The 3,929-nt window shown below is 34.4% G+C and overlaps 1 non-coding gene across 1 annotated transcript; it reads right to left on the bottom strand.

Moving 5' to 3' along the window:
• Positions 1–2,710: 2,710 nt before the first annotated feature.
• Positions 2,711–2,814, bottom strand: LOC127742537 (small nucleolar RNA R71). Its single transcript, XR_008003880.1, has one exon. It is a non-coding gene; the product is annotated as a small nucleolar RNA R71 (small nucleolar RNA).
• Between the last annotated feature and the right edge of the window lie 1,115 nt (positions 2,815–3,929).

The following is a 3,929-nucleotide window of genomic DNA, read 5'->3' as shown; positions in this document are numbered from 1 at the left end:
TGCTGGGTGTGATGACAAATGCAAAATAATCAAGGGATTCTTTTCCAACATGATCGAGAACCGACAAATGATTAGCCATGCCGTGACAGAGCATTTGGACCTTTTTCACTGAGAGGATGGGATTTAACCATTGACAACAGTGATGCTCTACATACAGCTTGCCATGGAAAGGAGTAAGAAGGATTGGATGAAGGCAGTAGGAAAGCAGAGATTCAGAAGGAGCACAACATCTTCATACGCCTATCTGAAATTCCCATCGATGATCTACATAAGTGTTTCTATCTTTATTTTCTATTTATTTATTATTATTATTCGAAAACTCACATCCATTTATTATCTGCCTGACTGAGATTTACAAGATGACCATAGCTTGCTTCGTACCAACAATCTCTGTGGGATCGACCTTTACTCACGTAAGGTTTATTACTTGGACGACCTAGTACACTTGCTAGTTAGTTGAGCGAAGTTGTGAAATTATGTATGGACCATGGTATTGAGCACCAAGTTTTTGGGGCCATTACATGGGAATTAATTTCGAACAACAATTCAAGTATAAATCACAATTTTGTCCACCAAGTTTTTGGCGTCGTTGCCGGGGATTGTTTTGAGTATGGACAACTGACGGTTCATCTTGTTGCTCAGATTAGGTAATTTTCTTTTTGTTTTATTTTCAAAAAATTTTTCAAAAAATCTTTCAAAAAAAACTTTTTCCTTTTGTTTTCGAAAAATTATTCTAAAATTTTAAGAATGAATTCTAAAGTTTCAAAATGGTATGCTGAAGCTTGGCTGGCCATCAAGCTTTAGACTAACCTGGTATGATTCCTGGAATATTGATTGAGGTCTTTGAATTCATTACTTCCTTTTTTCTATATGTTTTCGAAAAATATACAAGAATAAAAAAAAATTATAAAATCATAAAAAATATTTTATGTTTCTTGAGTCTTGAGTCATTTTATAGTGTTCTTCATGATCTTCAAGTTGTTCTTGGTAAGTCTTCTTGTTTGATCTTGATGTTTTCTTGTTTTGTGTCTTTTGTTATTTTTCATGTGCATTTTTACATTCATAGTGTCTAAGCATTATAAATTTCTAAGTTTGGTGTCTTGCATATTTTCTTTACATCAAAAATTTTTCAAAAATGTGCTCTTGATGTTCATCATGATCTTCAAAGTGTTCTTGGTGTTCATCTTGACATTCATAGTGTTCTTGCATGCATCATTGGTTTTGATCCAAAATTTTCATGTTTTGGGTTATAATTGTGTTTTTCTCTCTCATCATTAAAAATTCAAAAAATAAAAAAATATCTTTTCCTTGTTTTTCTCATAAAATTCGAAATTTTGGGTTGACCTAGTCAAAAATTTTTAAAATTAGTTATTTCTTGTTAATCAAGTCAAAATTTCAAATTTAAAAATCTTATCTTTTCAAAAAATTTTTCAAAAATTAATTCTTTTTCATTTTTTATTTATTTTTGAATTTTTTTTATTTCAAAATTTTCAAAAATTTACTAACAATTAATTTGATTGGTTCAAAAATTTGAAGTTTGTTACTTTCTTGTTAAGAAAGGTTCAATCTTTGAATTCTAGAATCATATTTTGTAGTTTCTTGTTAGTCAAGTAATCAATTTTAATTTTAAAAATTAAATCTTTTTAATCAAATATTTTTATCATATCTTTTTCAAAATTTTATCTTTTTCAAAATTTTGAATTTAAAATATCTTTTCCAACTTCTTATCTTTTTATCTTTTCAATTTTTTTTTTCAATTAACTAACTAACTTTTTGTTTGTTTCTTATCTTTTTCAAAACAACTTAACTACTTCTCCCTCTCTAATTTTCGAAAATATCTTCCCCTTTTTCAAAATTATTCTTAAATTAACTAATTGTTTCAACTTTTAATTTTAATTTTATTTCTTATATTAATTTTTGAAAATTATTAACTCCTTTTCAGAAATTATTTTCGAAAAAATTCTCTCTCTCATCTTATTCTATTTATTTATTCATTTACTAACACCTCTCTTCACCTCTCTTCATCTCAAATCACTGCCCCTATCCTTACCCTTGTGATTGGATTATTCACTCTTCTTCACTCTTATTCCCCTTCTTCTTTTACTAACATAAAGGAATCTCTATACTGTGACATAGATGATTCCTCTTCTTTTCTTGTTCTCTTCTCTTTCATATGAGCAGGAACAAGAAAAAAGGCATTCTTGTTGAAGCTGACCCTGAACCTGAAAGAACTCTGAAGAGGAAACTAAGAGAAGCTAAATTATAACAATCCAGAGACAACCTTACTAAAATTTTCGAACAAGAAAAAGACATGGCAGCCGAACCTAACAACAATAATACAAGGAGGATGCTTGGTGATTATACTGCACCTACGTCCAAGTTTGATGGAAGAAGCATCTCAATTCCTACCATTGGAGCAAACAATTTTGAGCTGAAACCTCAATTAGTTGCTCTAATGCAATAAAACTGCAAGTTTCATGGACTTCCATAAGAAGATCCCTACCAGTTTTTGACTGAGTTCTTGCAGATCTGTGAGACTGTTAAGACTAACGGAGTAGATCCTGAAGTCTACAGGCTCATGCTTTTCCCTTTTGCTGTAAGAGACAGAGCTAGAACATGGTTGGACTCACAACCTAAGGATAACCTGGACTCCTGGGATAAGCTGGTCACGACCTTCTTGCCTAAGTTCTTTCCTACTCAAAAGCTGAGCAAGCTTAGAGTGGATGTTCAGACCTTCAAACAAAAAGATGGTGAATCCCTCTATGAAGCTTGGGAAAGATACAAGCAGATGACCAAAAGATATCCTTCTGACATGTTTTCAGAATGGTCTATCTGAGTTCTCTAAGATGTCACTAGACCATTCTGTAGGTGGATCCATTCACCTAAAGAAAACGCATGCAGAAGCTCAAGAACTTATTGACATGGTTGCAAATAACCAGTTCATGTACACTTCTGAAAGGAATTCCGTGAATAATGGGATGCCTCAAAGGAAGGGAGTTCTTGAAATTGATGCTCTGAATGCCATATTGGCTCAGAACAAAATGTTAACTCAGCAAGTCAACATGATTTCTCAAAGTCTGAATGGATGGCAAAATGCTTCCAACAGTACTAAAGAGGCATCTTCTGAAGAAGAAGCTTATGATCTTGAAGACCCTGCAATGGCAGAGGTAAATTACATGGGGGAAGCCTTTGGCAACACCTATAACCCCTCATGGAGAAATCATCCAAATTTCTCATGGAAGGATCAACAAAAGCCTCAACAAGGCTTCAATAATGGTGGAAGAAACAGGTTTAGCAATGGCAAGCCTTTTTCATCATCTTCTCAGCAACATATAGAGAATTCTAAGCAGAGCACCTTTAACTTGGCAAATATAGTCTCTGATCTGTCTAAGGCCACTTTAAGCTTCATGAGTGAAACAAGGTCCTCCATTAGAAATCTGGAGGCACAAGTGGGCCAGCTGAGTAAGAAAGTCACTGAAACTCCTCCTAGTACTCTCCCAAGCAATACAGAAGAGAATCCAAAGAGAGAGTGCAAGGCCATTGATATAGTCAATATGGCCGAATGCAAGGAGGAAGGGGAGGACGTGAATCCCAATGAGGAAGACCTCATGGGACGTCTCCCAACCAAGAAGGAGTTCCCTATCTGAGGCTCATATAGAGACCATAGAGATTCCATTAAAGCTCCTTCTGTCATTCATGAGTTCTGAGGACTATTCTTCCTATGAAAAGGATGAAGATGTAACTGGAGAGCAAGTTGCTCAATATTTAGGAGCTATCATGAAGTTGAATGCCAAGTTATTTGGTAATGAGACTTGGGAAGGTGAACCTCCCTCGCCCATCAGTGAACTAGATACATGGGTTCAGCAAACTTTACCTCAAAACAGACAGGATCCTGGCAAATTCGTAATACCCTGCACCATAGGCACCAT

Source organism: Arachis duranensis, chromosome 1, assembly GCF_000817695.3.
Source record: "Arachis duranensis cultivar V14167 chromosome 1, aradu.V14167.gnm2.J7QH, whole genome shotgun sequence".
In the NCBI taxonomy this organism is placed as follows: Eukaryota; Viridiplantae; Streptophyta; class Magnoliopsida; order Fabales; family Fabaceae; genus Arachis; species Arachis duranensis.
The sequence above is the reverse complement of the archived record's forward strand: the minus strand, read 5'-3'. Positions and strand labels throughout refer to the sequence as shown.